Source organism: Primulina eburnea, chromosome 2, assembly GCF_022965805.1.
Source record: "Primulina eburnea isolate SZY01 chromosome 2, ASM2296580v1, whole genome shotgun sequence".
Classification (NCBI taxonomy): domain Eukaryota; kingdom Viridiplantae; phylum Streptophyta; class Magnoliopsida; order Lamiales; family Gesneriaceae; genus Primulina; species Primulina eburnea.
Genome location: NC_133102.1, coordinates 16,593,810 through 16,612,694, shown reverse-complemented (window position 1 = coordinate 16,612,694; position 18,885 = coordinate 16,593,810).

The following is an 18,885-nucleotide window of genomic DNA, read 5'->3' as shown; positions in this document are numbered from 1 at the left end:
AAGATGACCAAAATTCCCTTTAAGGGCCATGCGGAGCGAGCCAAAGGGTTATTGGATTTGATCCATACCGACGTGTGCGGTCCACTTAGCATCACCACTAAGCATGGACATTCCTACTTCATCACCTTTACCGATGACTTTTCGAGGTATGGGTATGTGTATTTGATGAAATACAAGTCTGAAGCCTTTGAAAGGTTCAAAGAATTCAGAAGTGAAGTAGAGAAACAATTGGGACGAAGCATCAAGACACTTCGATCGGATTGAGGTGGTGAGTACTTGAGTGCCGAGTTCCAAGAGTATCTTAGAGAGAATGGGATTCTCTCGCAGTGGACTCTGCCCGCTACACCGCAGTTGAATGGTGTTTCGGAGCGTCGTAACCGAACTTTGATGGACATGGTTCGGTCTATGATGGGGTTCACGGAGTTGCCGCCATCCTTTTGGGGATATGCGCTTGAGACAGCGGCACTGTTGTTGAACAATGTCCATACAAAAGCAGTTGATAAGACACATATGAGATATGGATGGGTAAGCCACCTAAATATTCTTATTTTAGAATATGGGGGTGCCCTGCTTATGTGAAGCAGGTAGTGGGAGATAAATTGGACGGTCGATCCATTTTATGTTACTTTGTGGGATATCCAAAGAATTCAGCTGGATATTATTTCTATCATCCCAAAGAAACAAAAGTGTTTGTTTCTAGGAATGCAACCTTTTTGGAAAAATAATTTCTATTGGATAGAAAAGGAGAGATGATAGAACTCGAAGAGGTTCGAGAAACACCCACAGTTGTAGAACCCACACCCGAGGAGCCAAGTGAGGAGATACAAGCTCCTAGAAGAACCGAGAGAGTCTCGAGACCACCTGTGATGTATGGTCTGCTTCTTGAAGAGGGCCATGATGAGCCTGATCTTGGATGTGATCCAAGGACCTTCAAGGAAGCGTTATCGGATGCCGATTCATCCAAGTGGCTTGAAGCAATGGAATCTGAGATGAATTCCATTCATTCGAACCAAGTGTGGAATCTTGTGGATCCACCTGAGGGAACTGTTCCCATAGGGTGTAAATAGATTTACAATAGGAAACTTGGGGCGGATGGGAAGGTATTGACCTTCAAGGCGCGACTGGTAGCAAAAGGGTATACTCAAAGACAAGGTATTGACTATGAGGAAACCTTTTCTCCAGTTGCAATGTTCAAGTCCATTAGGATTTTGCTAGCCATAGCTGCATGGTATGACTATGAGATATGGCAGATGGATGTTAAGACAGCCTTCCTTAATGGGGATATTAAGGAAGAGATTTACATGTCTCAACCTGAAAGGTTTACATCTATCGGAAGTGAGCATATGGTATGCAAACTTCAAATATCTATTTATGGTATTAAGCATGCATCTAGGAGTTGGAACCTCAGATTCGATAGTACAATCAAAGAGTTTGGTTTTACTAAGAATCCTGAGGAACCCTGTGTATATAAGAAGGTTAGTGGGAGTGCTGTGACATTCCTTGTTCTTTATGTTGATGACATTCTACTCATTGGGAATGATGTAGGAATGTTGCAATCAACTAAGATATGGTTAGCAAGTAAGTTCTCAATGCAGGACTTGGGTGAAGCATCTTTTGTATTGGGAATACAGAACTATAGAGATAGATCAAAAAGATTGCTTGGTCTCACCCAGTCCACATACATTGATACCATCGTGAAGCGGTTCTCGATGGATGAGTCCAAGAGAGGACATCTACCAATGTGTCATGGCGTGTCCCTATCCAAGTCTATGTCTCCCAACACTGATGCAGAGATAGCGGCGATGACACGAATTCCGTATGCTTCGGCTATTGGTAGTATCATGTATGGGATGATATCTACACGTCCTGATGTGGCATTTGCACTAAGTGTAGTGAGTAGATATCAATCCAACCCTGGTCTTCCACACTGGAAAGCTGTGAAAGACATCCTCAAGTATTTGAGAAGGACCAATAAGTTGTTTTTGGTCTATGGGGGTGGAGAACTAAAATTGGAAGGCTATACCGACTCTAGCTTCCAAAGCGATGTTGATGACTCGAAGTCAACCTCCGGATTCATATTCATGCTCAATGGTGGTGCTGTCTCTTGGAAGAGTTCCAAGCAAGACAGTACTGCGGATTCCACCACTGAGGCAGAATACATTGCTGCATCGGCTGCAGCAAAGGAGGCTGTTTGGATTAGGAATTTCGTCCAAGAGTTGGGCGTCATTCCAAATGAAGTTGCTCCTATCCCGGTGATGTGCGACAACACGGGAGCCATAGCTCAGGCGAAGGTGCCAAGGTCTCATCAGAAGTCCAAACACGTATTGAGAAAGTACCACATCCTCAGAGAGATCGTGGAAAGAGGAGATGTCGTGATTGACAAAGTCGGCTCCGCAGATAATGTTGCTGATCCACTAACTAAGCCTTTACCAGGACCATCGTTCGAGAAGCATCGCGAATCAATGGGTCTGAAGTATATGGGTAGTTGGCTCTAGTGCAAGTGGGAGATTTTTAGAGTAGGTGCACGTCGAGCCAAGTGTTGGCCGACTGTTCACGATGAAACTCTTTGTATAAACGATCTTTATTTTAATAATATTTGAATTTATTAATTTGGCGCATCTTTATCTTTATACCCATGCTAGTTGCATAGATAAAGTCCTTGAATATACAAATAGTAGAAAGAATATGAGATGCTCATATGATGAGTATCATGAAACTCATATTTGGAATACTGTATATTCTAAACCGTTCCTAGTCGATTCAGCCGCCACTAAGAAGGATAAAGGCCGCTCGAGTTAGAGACTAGTATCTGCGATGTGAGTACCATGTTTCATTGGTAGGGGACATTGTGATGTCCGAACATGCAGATAGGTGCTCCTTGTAGAGTGCACTGAACAACCCTCCATAAAAGGACTTTCCAAGTGGTTCTCACTTATCTAGTGGAAAAGTCCTGGGCAACCCCAAAATAAAGTGCATAGAAATGTCAATCCAAGTTCTTTTTAAGAATAGCACGCAAAAGTGTTCCCAAAGTTCTATTTACAACTTCAGTTTGTCCATCCGTTTGAGGATGACAAGTAGTAGATTACAACAATATTGAGCAAAGTTTAGCCCATAAAGTAATCCAAAAATAGAATTCCTCCCCTTCTTAGTCCTAGGCAACCCCAAAATAAAGTGCATAGAAATGTCAGTCCAAGTTCTTTTTAAGAATAGCACGCAAAAGTGTTCCTAAAGTTCTATTGACAACTTCAGTTTGTCCATCCGTTTGAGGATGACAAGTAGTAGATTACAACAATATTGAGCAAAGTTTAGCCCATAAAGTAATCCAAAAATAGAATCCCTCCCCTTCTTAGTCCTAGGCAACCCCAAAATAAAGTGCATAGAAATGTCAATCCAAGTTCTTTTTAAGAATAGCACGCAAAAGTGTTCCCAAAGTTCTATTTACAACTTCGGTTTGTCCATCCGTTTGAGGATGACAAGTAGTAGATTACAACAATATTGAGCAAAGTTTAGCCCATAAAGTAATCCAAAAATAGAATCCCTCCCCTTCTTAGTCCTAGGCAACCCCAAAATAAAGTGCATAGAAATGTCAATCCAAGTTCTTTTAAGAATAGCACGCAAATGTGTTCCCAAAGTTCTATTTACAACTTCAGTTTGTCCATCCGTTTGAGGATGACAAGTAGTAGATTACAACTTTATTGTGCTAAGTTTAGCCCATAAAGTAATCCATAAATAGAATCCCTTCCCTTCTTCGTCCTTGGCAACCCCAAAATAAAGTGCATAGAAATGTCAGTCCAAGTTCTTTTAAGAATAGCACGCAAAATTGTTCTCAAAGTTATAGTTACAACTTCAGTTTGTCCATCCGTTTGAGGATGACAAGTAGTAGATTACAACAATATGGAGCAAAGTTTAGCCCATAAAGTAATCCAAAAATATAATCCCTCCCCTTCTTAGTCCTAGGCAACCCCAAAATAAAGTCCATAGAAATTTCAGTCCAAGTTCTTTTTAAGAATAGCACGCAAAAGTGTTCTCATAGTTCTATTTACAACTTCAGTTTGTCCATCCGTTTGAGGATGACAAGTAGTAGATTACAACAATATTGAGCAAAGTTTAGCCCATAAAGTAATCCAAAAATAGAATCCCTCCCCTTCTTAGTCCTAGGCAACCCCAAAATAAAGTGCATAGAAATGTCAATCCAAGTTCTTTTAAGAATAGCACGCACAAGTGTTCCCAAAGTTCTATTCACAACTTCAGTTTGTCCATCCGTTTGAGGATGACAAGTAGTAGATTTCAACAATATTGAGCAAAGTTTAGCCCATAAAGTAATCCAAAAATAGAATCCCTCCCCTTCTTAGTCCTAGGCAACCCCAAAATAAAGTGCATAGAAATGTCAATCCAAGTTCTTTTTAAGAATAGCACGCAAAAGTGTTCCCAAAGTTCTATTTACAACTTCAGTTTGTCCATCCGTTTGAGGATGACAAGTAGTAGATTACAACAATATTGAGCAAAGTTTAGCCCATAAAGTAATCCAAAAATAGAATTCCTCCCCTTCTTAGTCCTAGGCAACCCCAAAATAAAGTGCATAGAAATGTCAGTCCAAGTTCTTTTTAAGAATAGCACGCAAAAGTGTTCCTAAAGTTCTATTGACAACTTCAGTTTGTCCATCCGTTTGAGGATGACAAGTAGTAGATTACAACAATATTGAGCAAAGTTTAGCCCATAAAGTAATCCAAAAATAGAATCCCTCCCCTTCTTAGTCCTAGGCAACCCCAAAATAAAGTGCATAGAAATGTCAATCCAAGTTCTTTTTAAGAATAGCACGCAAAAGTGTTCCCAAAGTTCTATTTACAACTTCGGTTTGTCCATCCGTTTGAGGATGACAAGTAGTAGATTACAACAATATTGAGCAAAGTTTAGCCCATAAAGTAATCCAAAAATAGAATCCCTCCCCTTCTTAGTCCTAGGCAACCCCAAAATAAAGTGCATAGAAATGTCAATCCAAGTTCTTTTAAGAATAGCACGCAAATGTGTTCCCAAAGTTCTATTTACAACTTCAGTTTGTCCATCCGTTTGAGGATGACAAGTAGTAGATTACAACTTTATTGTGCTAAGTTTAGCCCATAAAGTAATCCATAAATAGAATCCCTTCCCTTCTTCGTCCTTGGCAACCCCAAAATAAAGTGCATAGAAATGTCAGTCCAAGTTCTTTTAAGAATAGCACGCAAAATTGTTCTCAAAGTTATAGTTACAACTTCAGTTTGTCCATCCGTTTGAGGATGACAAGTAGTAGATTACAACAATATGGAGCAAAGTTTAGCCCATAAAGTAATCCAAAAATATAATCCCTCCCCTTCTTAGTCCTAGGCAACCTCAAAATAAAGTCCATAGAAATTTCAGTCCAAGTTCTTTTTAAGAATAGCACGCAAAAGTGTTCTCATAGTTCTATTTACAACTTCAGTTTGTCCATCCGTTTGAGGATGACAAGTAGTAGATTACAACAATATTGAGCAAAGTTTAGCCCATAAAGTAATCCAAAAATAGAATCCCTCCCCTTCTTAGTCCTAGGCAACCCCAAAATAAAGTGCATAGAAATGTCAATCCAAGTTCTTTTTAAGAATAGCACGCAAAAGTGTTCCCAAAGTTCTATTGACAACTTCAGTTTGTCCATCCGTTTGAGGATGACAAGTAGTAGATTACAACAATATTGAGCAAAGTTTAGCCCATAAAGTAATCCAAAAATAGAATCCCTCCCCTTCTTAGTCCTAGGCAACCCCAAAATAAAGTCCATAGAAATGTCAATCCAAGTTCTTTTTAAGAATAGCACGCCCAAGTGTTCTCAAAGTTCTATTTACAACTTCAGTTTGTCCATCCGTTTGAGGATGACAAGTAGTAGATTACAACAATATTGAGCAAATTTTAGCCCATAAAGTAAACCAAAAATAAAATCCCTCCCCTTCTTAGTCCTATGCAACCCCAAAATAAAGTGCATAGAAATGTCAATCCAAGTTCTTTTAAGAATAGCACGCACAAGTGTTCCCAAAGTTCTATTTACAACTTCAGTTTGTCCATCCGTTTGAGGATGACAAGTAGTAGATTACAACAATATTGAGCAAAATTTAGCCCATAAAGTAATCCAAAAATAGAATCCCTCCCCTTCTTAGTCCTAGGCAACCCCAAAATAAAGTGTATAGAAATGTCAATCCAAGTTCTTTTAAGAATAACACGCACAAGTGTTCCCAAAGTTCTATTTACAACTTCAGTTTGTCCATCCGTTTGAGGATGACAAGTAGTTGATAACAACAATATTGAGCAAAGTTTAGCCCATAAAGTAATCCAAAATAGAATTCATCACCTTCTTAGTCCTAGGCAACCCCAAAATAAAGTCCATAGAAATGTCAATCCAAGTTCTTTTTAAGAATAGCACGCAAAAGTGTTCTCAAAGTTCTATTCACAACTTCAGTTTGTCCATCCGTTTGAGGATGACAAGTAGTAGATTTCAACAATATTGAGCAAAGTTTAGCCCATAAAGTAATCCAAAAATAGAATCCCTCCTTTTCTTAGTCCTAGGCAACCCCAAAATAAAGTCCATAGAAATGTCAATCCAAGTTCTTTTTAAGAATAGTACGCAAAAGTGTTCCCAAAGTTCTATTGACAACTTCAGTTTGTCCATCTGTTTGAGGATGACAAGTAGTAGATTACAACAATATTGAGCAAAGTTTAGCCCATAAACTAATCAATAAATAGAATCCCTCCCCTTCTTAGTCCTAGGCAACCCCAAAATAAAGTCCATAGAAATGTCAGTCCAAGTTCTTTTTAAGAATAGCACGCAAAAGTGTTCTCAAAGTTCTATTTATAACTTCAGTTTGTCCATCCGTTTGAGGATGACAAGTAGTAGATTACAACAATATTGAGCATAAAGTTTAGCCCATAAAGTAATCCATAAATAGAATCCCTCCCCTTCTTAGTCCTAGGCAACCCCAAAATAAAGTCCTAAGAAATGTCAATCCAAGTTCTTTTTAAGAATAGCACGCAAAAGTGTTCCCAAAGTTCTATTTACAACTTCAGTTTGTCCATCCGTTTGAGGATGACAAGTAGTAGATTACAAGAATATTGAGCAAAGTTTAGCCCATAAAGTAATCCAAAAATAGAATCCCTCCCCTTCTTAGTCCTAGGCAACCCCAAAATAAAGTCCATAGAAATGTCAGTCCAAGTTCTTTTTAAGAATAGCACGCAAAAGTGTTCTCAAAGTTCTATTTACAACTTCAGTTTTTCCATCCGTTTGAGGATGACAAGTAGTAGATTACAACAATATTGAGCAAAGTTTAGCCCATAAAGTAATCCAAAAATAGAACTTGCCAGTGCTTCTTCTTTTCGGGGCAATTTCTTTTCATATGGCCTTCTCTATGACATTGAAAACATCTAAATTTAGTTTTACTTTTGGATCTAGAGTGTTTTCTTTCATTTCTTGAAGGCCTTTTATCAGTTCTCCCTCGAATTGCAAGGCTTTCTCCTTGCATATTTCCATTAGAAAATATTACATAATTTTAACCAATTTGGTCTCGGAGCGGTCCAACTATACTCATATCCATTCATAATCAATAAATCATCTCAGATTACGGTAATCAAATTCTTGGGCATTACATTTCTCCCCCCCAAAGATATGATTTCGTCCTCGAAATCACAGACAATCAATCATATGATAAGGAATGTATAATAGAAGAAGCTAAACATAACAATTCACATCAGTGAAATCATTTTGGGAATCTCTGTCTCATCTAATTCGGCCTCGTCTGGCTGAATGTTATGTGAAGCATCAGAAAGATATTTTCTCAAGAATAAACATGAAAAACATCATGTATTCCAGGTAAACATATCATATTACAATTTCAGTTTGTCCATCCATTTGAGGATGACAAGTAGTAGATTACAACAATATTGCGCAAAGTTTAGCCCATAAAGTAATCCAAAAATAGAATCCCTCCCCTTCTTAGTCCTAGGCAACCCCAAAATAAAGTGCATATAAATGTCAGTCCAAGTTCTTTTAAGAATAGCACTCAAAAGTGTTCCCAAAGTTCTATTTACAACTTCAGTTTGTCCATCCGTTTGAGGATGACAAGTAGTAGATTACAACTTTATTGTGCAAAGTTTAGCCCATAAAGTAATCCATAAATAGAATCCCTCCCCTTCTTATGTACTTGTGTGGCCCTCAATATGAATATAAAATTGATCAGAATGTACATAAATCAGTATCGATGGTCAGAACAGGACATCGATCGGAGTATCAAGTACGTGATAACGTCTTGTATATGAATAATCTTCTGGTGGTGCCAAATGTTTTAGATTTGAGACGACAGATATTGTCAGAAGCGCACAACAGTCGATTCAGTATTCCTCCTGGTGGCAGAAAAATGTATAATGATTTGAAAAGACAGTTTTGGTAGAAACAAATGAAAGCTGATATTGCTGAATTTGTAACCAAATATCTGAATTGCCAAAAATAGAATCCCTCCCCTTCTATTTTTGAATAATGATAATTTATACTTGGAAACTCAACAATAAACAGCTTGAAATGGACTTCGTAGGAATGTAAATGTGTATTGTAACGACACAAATATTTTTATGAATGTTTGGGTCATTGTAAACTCCACACAAAAATAAAATCCCTCCCTTTCTTAGTCCTAGGCAACCCCAAAATAAAGTCCATAGAAATGTCAGTCCAAGTTCTTTTTAAGAATAGCACGCAAAAGTGTTCTCAAAGTTCTATTTACAACTTCAGTTTGTCCATCCGTTTGAGGATGCCAAGTAGTAGATTACAACAATATTGAGCAAAGTTTAGCCCATAAAGTAATCCAAAAATAGAATCCCTCCCCTTCTTAGTCCTAGGCAACCCCAAAATAAAGTGCATGGGAATGTCAATCCAAGTTCTTTTAAGAATAGCACGCACAAGTGTTCCCAAAGTTCTATTTACAATTTCAGTTTGTCCATCCGTTTGAGGATGACAAGTAGTAGATTACAAGAATATTGAGCAAAGTTTAGCCCATAAAGTAATCCAAAAATAGAATCCCTCACCTTCTTAGTCCTAGGCAACCCCAAAATAAAATCCATAGAAATGTCAATCCAAGTTATTTTTAAGAATAGCACGCAAAAGTGTTCCCAAAGTTCTATTGACAACTTCAGTTTGTCCATCCGTTTGAGGATGACAAATAGTAGATTACAACAATATGGAGCAAAGTTTAGCCCATAAAGTAATCCAAAAATAAAATCCCTCCCCTTCTTAGTCCTAGGCAACCCCAAAATAAAGTCCATAGAAATGTCAATCCAAGTTCTTTTTAAGAATAGCACGCAAAATTGTTCCCAAAGTTATAACAACTTCAGTTTGTCCATCCGTTTGAGGATGACAAGTAGTAGATTACAACAATATGGAGCAAAGTTTAGCCCGTAAAGTAATCCATAAATAGAATCCCTCCCCTTCTTAGTCCTAGGCAACCCCAAAATAAAGTCCAAAGAAATGTCAATCCAAGTTCTTTTTAAGAATAGCACGCAAAAGTGTTCCCAAAGTTCTATTTACAACTTCAGTTTGTCCATCCGTTTGATGATGACAAGTAGTAGATTACAAGAATATTGAGCAAAGTTTAGCCCATAAAGTAATCCAAAAATAGAATCCCTCCCCTTCTTAGTCCTAGGCAACCCCAAAATAAAGTCCATAGAAATGTCAGTCCAAGTTCTTTTTAAGAATAGCACGCAAAAGTGTTCTCAAAGTTCTATTTACAACTTCAGTTTTTCCATCCGTTTGAGGATGACAAGTAGTAGATTACAACAATATTGAGCAAAGTTTAGCACATAAAGTAATCCAAAAATAGAACTTGCCAGTGCTTCTTCTTTTCGGGGCAATTTCTTTTGATATGGCCTTCTCTATGACATTGAAAACATCTAAATTTAGTTTTACTTTTGGATCTAGAGTGTTTTCTTTCATTTCTTGAAGGCCTTTTATCAGTTCTCCCTCGAATTGCAAGGCTTTCTCCTTGCATATTTCCATTAGAAAATATTACATAATTTTAACCAATTTGGTCTCGGAGCAGTCCAACTATACTCATATCCATTCATAATCAATAAATCATCTCAGATTACGGTAATCAAATTCTTGGGCATTACATTTCTCCCCCCTAAGATATGATTTCGTCCTCGAAATCACAGACAATCAATCATATGATAAGGAATGTATAATAGAAGAAGCTAAACATAACAATTCACATCAGTGAAATCATTTTGGGAATCTCTGTCTCATCCAATTCGGCCTCGTCTGGCTGAATTTTATGTGAAGCATCAGAAAGATATTTTCTCAAGAATAAACATGAAAAACATCATGTATTCCAGGTAAACATATCATATTACAACTTCAGTTTGTCCATCCATTTGAGGATGACAAGTAGTAGATTACAACAATATTGCGCAAAGTTTAGCCCATAAAGTAATCCAAAAATAGAATCCCTCCCCTTCTTAGTCCTAGGCAACCCCAAAATAAAGTGCATGGGAATGTCAGTCCAAGTTCTTTTAAGAATAGCACGCAAAAGTGTTCCCAAAGTTCTATTTACAACTTCAGTTTGTCCATCCGTTTGAGGATGACAAGTAGTAGATTACAACTTTATTGTGCAAAGTTTAGCCCATAAAGTAATCCATAAATAGAATCCCTCCCCTTCTTATGTACTTGTGTGGCCCTCAATATGAATATAAAATTGATCAGAATGTACATAAATCAGTATCGATGGTCAGAACAGGACATCGATCGGAGTATCAAGTACGTGATAACGTCTTGTATATGAATAATCTTCTGGTGGTGCCAAATGTTTTAGATTTGAGACGACAGATATTGTCAGAAGCGCACAACAGTCGATTCAGTATTCCTCCTGGTGGCAGAAAAATGTATAATGATTTGAAAAGACAGTTTTGGTAGAAACAAATGAAAGCTGATATTGCTGAATTTGTAACCAAATATCTGAATTGCCAAAAATAGAATCCCTCCCCTTCTATTTTTGAATAATGATAATTTATACTTGGAAATTCAACAATAAACAGCTTGAAATGGACTTCGTAGGAATGTAAATGTGTATTGTAACGACACAAAGATTTTTATGAATGTTTGGGTCATTGTAAACTCCACACAAAAATAAATCCCTCCCCTTCTTAGTCCTAGGCAACCCCAAAATAAAGTCCATAGAAATGTCAGTCCAAGTTCTTTTTAAGAATAGCACGCAAAAGTGTTCTCAAAGTTCTATTTACAACTTCAGTTTGTCCATCCATTTGAGGATGCCAAGTAGTAGATTACAACAATATTGAGCAAAGTTTAGCCCATAAAGTAATCCAAAATTAGAATCCCTCCCCTTCTTAGTCCTAGGCAACCCCAAAATAAAGTGCATGGGAATGTCAATCCAAGTTCTTTTAAGAATAGCACGCACAAGTGTTCCCAAAGTTCTGTTTACAACTTCAGTTTGTCCATCCGTTTGAGGATGACAAGTAGTAGATTACAACAATATTGAGCAAAGTTTAGCCCATAAAGTAATCCAAAAATAGAATCCCTCACCTTCTTAGTCCTAGGCAACCCCTAAATAAAGTCCATAGAAATGTCAATCCAAGTTATTTTTAAGAATAGCACGCAAAAGTGTTCCCAAAGTTCTATTGACAACTTCAGTTTGTCCATCCGTTTGAGGATGACAAGTAGTAGATTACAACATTATGGAGCAAAGTTTAGCCCATAAAGTAATCCAAAAATAAAATCCCTCCCCTTCTTAGTCCTAGGCAACCCCAAAATAAAGTCCATAGAAATGTCAATCCAAGTTCTTTTTAAGAATAGCACGCAAAAGTGTTCCCAAAGTTATAACAACTTCAGTTTGTCCATCCGTTTGAGGATGACAAGTAGTAGATTACAACAATATGGAGCAAAGTTTAGCCCGTAAAGTAATCCATAAATAGAATCCCTCCCCTTCTTAGTCCTAGGCAACTCCAAAATAAAGTGCATAGAAATGTCAATCCAAGTTCTTTTAAGAATAGAAGTTCACCTCCCAACCAAGATGAGATATGCCGCTTAAGTACCAATAGTGAGAGAGGCTGGAACTGTTGGAAGAAAATGGAAAAGGAAGACCGAGTGGGATCAAAGAAACTAGCGAACTGAAGTTTGGGATATGTTTGGTGTTTCTTCCATCAATCATCCGGATCTACACAAGTGTTCCCAAAGTTCTATTTACAACTTCAGTTTGTCCATCCGTTTGAGGATGACAAGTAGTAGATTACAACAATATTGAGCAAAGTTTAGCCCATAAAGTGATCCAAAAATAGAATCCCTCCCTTTCTTAGTCCTAGGCAACCCCAAAATAAAGTCCATAGAAATGTCAAAAAGTTTTGGATTTTGCAATTTTTTTGGTCCCTATATTTTCGAAAATTTGCATTATATCCCCAAAAGTTTCGGAAACTATGGTTTAGTCCTTGAATTTTGGTTATATGCAATTAAGTCCCTTGGGTTTTCGGAACTTGCATTTTGGTCCCCATACATCTCGAAAATTTCATGTACACCCATATCCTTGATTATTTCTAAATTTTTAAGCCTTTCATTCTTATTTGGATTTAAATATCTCCCTAGCAACATTAAGGCTCATAATTCATGCTATATTTCCATTATTTCTAATGACATCCCTTAAATCCATTTATAGTAGAGCATGCAACCTATTTTCCACTAGGTTTTTCTTGATCCCAAATCAATTCTCATAACCAATTTAAAATTTCATGTAATAAAAGCAATATATAAACATTAAATAACTAGGTTAGTGGTGATTAGGGTCGTGTATGGCTCCTCCTCAGCTTCCTCCGCATGCATAACATAAGCTCTCCCCACAGTTGGTGCTTTCTTCTTCGGACAATCAGCAACTTTATGTCCTTCTTTGCATATGAAGCATTTTTATGTCCCCCACATGCACTTGCAAAATGTAAGCGATTGCACTCCTTGCACAGTGGCCTCTCAACAGGTTTTGGTGCTCCAGGTTGTGGTGGCTTTGGTGGTCCTGGCTTCTTCACTTGCCCTTGGGGCTTTTGCTGCCTTTGAGCTCTAGGAGGTCCCATAAATGACTTCTTATTCGGCTGGGAATTCTATTGATGTTGTGGTATCTTGCGCTGCATCTCATAATCAATATCTTTCCAGGCTTGCTCATCTTGGAATGCATAGGCAGGGGCAGCTTCATAGTCCGCCGATCTAATCATCATCACATCACGGAGTATAGTAGGACGTAGCATCATCTCTGAATATATAAGTAGCACACCTAACTCGGTCAGCGTCTCACATATTCAGATAGCGGAAGTGGACCTCAAGAGATCGAATCCAACCCTCAGCAGAAAATGGATCTGTGGTGCCAGAAATTTCCTTCGGGCCTAGCCTCCGGAACTTATCATAAACATTGTGTTGTGGCTGTAAGGCTCGAGAATTATCCGTGTCATCGATGTGAGAGTTGAAGAGGATTATGCATGACATGAAAAATGTGAGTTTGAGCAAGCATGGCCGAGACAAGACCGCACCTGCGGTACTAACATCACCGCACCCGCGGTGTAAAGATAGAAAAAATGAGTTTTGTGCGAACAGACACCGCACCCGCGGTCCTGTAATGACCGCACCCGCGGTCATAGAATTTCAGGAAATAAAATGTTGCCGAAAGCACAGCGCACCCGCGCTCTTAAGCCACCGCACCCGCGGTGCTGCATGCAAAATGCCACCTTCGTTTCTTGGTTTGACACATGGCATACATATATATATAGGAAGCTGCTGAATCATGTTATTTCTCATCTTTCCAGAGTAAGAACCGAGAGAAGCCATCATCCTTCAAGTCTCTTCAAGCTTCAAGGCAAGATTGTGCAAAATTTAGCCAACCGATTTTAGATTCGACTTCGGTTTTGAACTCACCTTGTCAAGAGCTATCAAAGGATGTAAGTATTATACATTTTCAGCATGGTTCGAAACATATGTGTTGGAGAATTTATGATTCTATTGAAGATATGTGTTCTTGATAGTATGAGCTTGACATATTTACTACCGAATCGAATTATGGATGTCATATGCTATGGGTTCGATTTTCCAGCATACATGGATCGAGTATATGCAGATTTCAGAATATATATGGATGTGTTGAGGAGATTAGGAATGAATTATGATTGTGTATTATTGTTTGAGTTGATCGGTATTGCGAGATTACGCCGTTATGCCGTCAAATTGTACCGAGATTGATTATTGAATTGTATATGTGTCAAATTGAGTTGGGCATTGATATTGTATGTCTCAACCTTGACATTTCAGATTGGGAGTAACAGAGTTAGTATCTCGACTTGGAGACTTCGACAAATTATTCGACAAGAAAGGTATAATTCATGTGGTCTTGGGATTGCACAACTCGATTCAGATTTGATACGAGTTTCCCTAAATCACATACTAGATTGTTATTACATTGATTATGTAATGTCTTGTTTATTGATTTATATTCGAGTCTTGAGATAGGAGATATTGGCAGATTTGCCAAAACTAGACGTTTCGGTGTATCGACGCATAGGAGCAGATTTGCTATATGTGTAGACCCTCGATACAGAGTTGACCGAAGTCTAGGAATAAGACGTACCATTACCCCGAGTGGTTGGGTAGGTGACAGACCGTCTTATTCACACCGGGATCCCTAGATTAGAAACGAGTCGAGTCAAGATTTAAATGTTGAATACAGATTTGTATTCTTCTACATGTTTAGATTTTCATTCATGTTACTTGATATATATGCTATGCTTTGTGCATGATTATTACATTGCATGCATCCATGTTTTATACTGGGATATGTTCTCACCGGAGTTATCCGGCTGTTGTCGTGTCTGTATGTGTGCATGGCAACAGGTGGGGCAGGATCAGGGTCACGACGAGGAAGAGAGAGTTGATAGCGTGGAGATCTCGGGCGTGGAAGATTCCTAGTGTTTCCTACTGGACTTGTAGCACTTATGTTTGTAGTTGTTATTGAACACTAGTGTATGTTTGTACGCACAGACTTGTATGTACATTACGTTGTTTAATTTCTATCGAGACATGTGATGCTTTCACTAATACATTTGAATTGATGTTAAAAGCAAATTTTTGACCCACATTTTCGAACAAAGATCCAATTAAATCCCAAAAGAATTGAGTTAGAGCCCGGGTCCCCACAACAGGTGGTATCAGAGCCGTAGGTTCTGTAGACTGAGATAGGATAGAATGAGCGGGGTAGATCGAGTCGTCTTCCTTGCTTTTGGGATGCTAGCTAGCATGATTTATTGCTTTCCCTATTGTATGTTGTTGTATTATCTGAATTGATTTACAGCATTCCAAGCCTGAATCAGAACCGATTCTCGATCAGAGGTATATGATCAGAGGAGGGCTGAGACAGATGATATTGATTGTGTACTAATCAGTTTTATGATCAGATTTATGCCGCCTAGACGTATACCACAGCCAGAGCAGGGTAGCACATCCGGTGCACAGATGGATGTTACCACTACGCCGATGGAGACCTTATTGAAGAGATTTCAGTCCTTCCATCCGCCTACTCTGAAGGGCACAGAGAGTGCAGTAGAGTGCGAGAGCTGGCTTGATGATATTGAGATGTTGTTTGAGTCTTTGGCCTATACTGATGAGCGACATGTGAAACTGATAGAGCATCAGATGCAAGAGGTTGCCAAGAGCTGGTGGTTGACGACGAAGAGAGCCTTGGAGCACCGAGGCATTGACATCACGTGGAAAGTCTTCAAGGATGAGTTCTATCAGCGTTTCTTCCCCGTCTCCTACCGGAAAGATAAGGGAGCTGAATTTGCGAATTTGAGACAGGGACAGTGGAATATCGAGGAGTATGTTGCTAAATTTTCTGCTTTGCTACGATTTGCACCGCATGTGGCCGGGAACGACGAGGCAGTGGCCGATCAGTTCATCAACGGATTGAATCCGGATGTCTTTACTTTGGTGAATACGGGACGGCCTAACACTTTTTCAGAGGCACTGAACCGAGCGAAGGGAGCAGAGGCTGGCTTGATCAGGCAGCGAGGAGCTTTCTAAGGTGTTCAGGGGCAGAGACCGCCACAGTCTACGACCGTACAGTTTCCACCACCTCCTCCTCGTTTTGACAGCGGAGCTAGTGGTAGTGGCAGGAAGGAATTCCTGAAGGCTAAGGGCAAAAAGTTTAAGAAATCTGGGAGTAGTTCATCGAGTTCGAGTGGATCTCGACAGAGAGGTCAGGGTTCAGATTATAGTGGCGCATACTGTGGTTCGTGCGGAGGGAGACATACCACGGAGCAGTGTCAAGGAGTTCTGGGACGCTGCAACATCTGCAGACAGCAGGGGCATTTCGCCAGAGTGTGCCCACAGAAGAGTTCTCAGCGATTCCAGAGTGCAGGATCGTCTGCTGCAGTGCCACAGATGGAGAGACATGCATCTTCTGTACACTCCTTTCAGCCACCCTCCACACAGACTCAGCAGAGACCAGGAGGTAGTCAGACCGTGAGTCAGCCTCCCAGACAGCAGGCACGTGTTTTTGCCCTGACAGAGGAGCAGGCGCAGGAGGCGCCAGATGATGTCATTGCAGGTAACTGTTTTCTTTGCGGTTATCCTGCATATGTGTTGATTGACACAGGTACATCTCATACATTCATCTCTGAACATTTTGCATTGAGACATGCATTACCTATTGAGTCGATGTCTACAGTAGTGTCTATAGTTTCTCCGTTGGGGAGTGGTTTGATATCTGTAACTACTGTTAGACACTGTATGCTTCAGTTTGAAGGGCATGAGATCGATCTTGATTGTGTAGTACTTGGCTTAGCTGATTTTGATTGTATAGTTGGTATAGACATATTAACCAAGTACAGGGCCACTGTAGATTGTTTCCACAAGATTGTCAGATTCAGACCCGACATGACAGATGAGTGGAAATTCTACGGCAAGGGTTCCAGATCTCGGATTCCCTTAGTATCTGCTCTGACTATGAGTAGATTACTTCAGAGAGGAGCATAGGGCTTTCTCGTATATTCAGTAGATCTACTGAAGTCGAGCCCAGCATTGGCAGATCTACCAGTGGTTTGCGAGTTTGCAGATGTTTTTCCTGATGAGATTCCAGGGTTGCCTCCGGTTCGAGAGGTCGATTTCAGCATAGATCTTATGCCCGGTTCTGTTCCTATTTCGAGAGCTCCGTATAGGATGGCGCCGATAGAGCTGAAAGAGTTGAAAGCACAGTTGGAGGATCTTTTGTCCAAGGGATATATCAGACCCAGTGTATCTCCTTGGGGTGCTCCGGTGCTTTTCGTTCGAAAGAAAGATGGTTCGATGCGATTGTGTATTGATTACAGACAGCTGAACAAGGAAACCGTGAAGAACAAGTATCCTTTGCCTCGCATCGACGACTTGTTTGATCAGCTACAGGGATCTTCTGTATATTCGAAGATCGATTTGAGATCAGGGTATCATCAACTCCGAGTTAGAGATGTTGATATACCGAAGACTGCATTCCGAACCAGGTATGGACATTACGAGTTTGTTGTTATGCCTTTCGGTTTGACGAATGCACCTGCGGTGTTTATGAGTTTGATGAACCGCATTTTTCAGAGATATTTAGATGATTTTGTGATTGTGTTTATTGACGACATTTTGGTGTATTCGAAGAGTTTGACTGAGCATGCAGATCACCTGAGGATTGTATTGAAGATTTTGAGACACGAGCGGTTGTATGCCAAACTGTCCAAATGTGAATTCTGGCTGCGATAGGTTGTCTTCTTGGGGCATATTATATCTGGAGAGGGTATTGCGGTAGATCCGAGTAAGTTGAGGCTGTGATCAGTTGGCCGAGACCGACTTCTGTGCCAGAGATACGCAGTTTCATGGGTCTAGCCGGGTATTATCGACGTTTTATTCGAGACTTCTCCAGTATAGCGAAGCCTATCACTCAGTTGACACAGAAGAACATGCCATTTGTATGGTCAGCAGAGTGTGAGAGTAGTTTTGTTGAGCTGAAGAAGAGGCTGACTAGTGCGCCTGTCTTGACGATTCCTACCGGTACAGGTGAGTTCGTTGTATATTGTGACGCATCTCACAGAGGGTTGGGATGTGTTCTTATGCAGCGTGGACACGTAATAGCGTACGCCTCTAGACAGCTGAAGCCACACGAGACCCGCTATCCGATTCATGATCTTGAATTGGCGGCGATTGTCTTTGCCTTGAAAATATGGCGTCATTATCTGTATGGCGAGAAGTTTGAGATCTATTCCGATCATAAGAGCCTGAAGTATCTCTTTTCTCAGTCAGAGTTGAACATGAGGCAGCGACGATGGATTGATCTGTTGAAAGATTTTGATTGCGAGATCATGTACTATCCAGGGAAGTCGAATGCAGCGGCAGACGCCTTGAGTCGAAAGGTATGTGCTCTTTCCTTGTCGACTGTAGGTGTATCAAATTTAGTAGAAGATTGTTGCTTGTCCGGATTGACATTTGATACAGATAGTAGACCGTTGCGACTTGCTGCGATTCAGATTGAGCCAGATTTGATTTTGGGGATCAAAGAAGCGCAGAGAACCGATCCGAGTGTGCAGAGATCGATTGATATGGTCAGAGCTGGACATATCTCAGAATATCAGGTCAGAGATTCTGTTCTGTATGTCAATAACCGTCTAGTGGTGCCAGATGTTTCAGATTTGAGACGACAGATCATGTCAGAGGCACACTGTAGTCGGTTTAGCATTCATCCTGGAGGCAGAAAAATGTACAATGACTTGAAGACGCAATTCTGGTGGAAGCAGATGAAGACAGATACTGCAGAATTTGTGTCTAGATGTTTGAATTGCCAACAGGTGAAGGCAGAGAGG